The following is a 253-nucleotide window of genomic DNA, read 5'->3' as shown; positions in this document are numbered from 1 at the left end:
GGAAGTGAAAACTAGATAATACCGCATCTAGTATGACCTGATAAACAAGACTTAGAGAAAGCATTTTCCTTAGGGACTGTGCAGACTGGTTCAGTTAGAAACCGGTATCTTCGCTGTGAAATCTTTTAAATTGGAAAAAAATCTACTTTTCAGAATAGGGTCATTCGTTTCTAAATTACTGAAGTAGCTGAAGATTTTTTTTCTATTACTGTTTTCGTTCCAGGACTTAATCAAAGATACAGCTATTAAGAAA

This window comes from Penaeus monodon, chromosome 27, assembly GCF_015228065.2.
Source record: "Penaeus monodon isolate SGIC_2016 chromosome 27, NSTDA_Pmon_1, whole genome shotgun sequence".
Taxonomy (NCBI): domain Eukaryota; kingdom Metazoa; phylum Arthropoda; class Malacostraca; order Decapoda; family Penaeidae; genus Penaeus; species Penaeus monodon.
Note: the sequence above shows the minus strand (reverse complement) of the source record.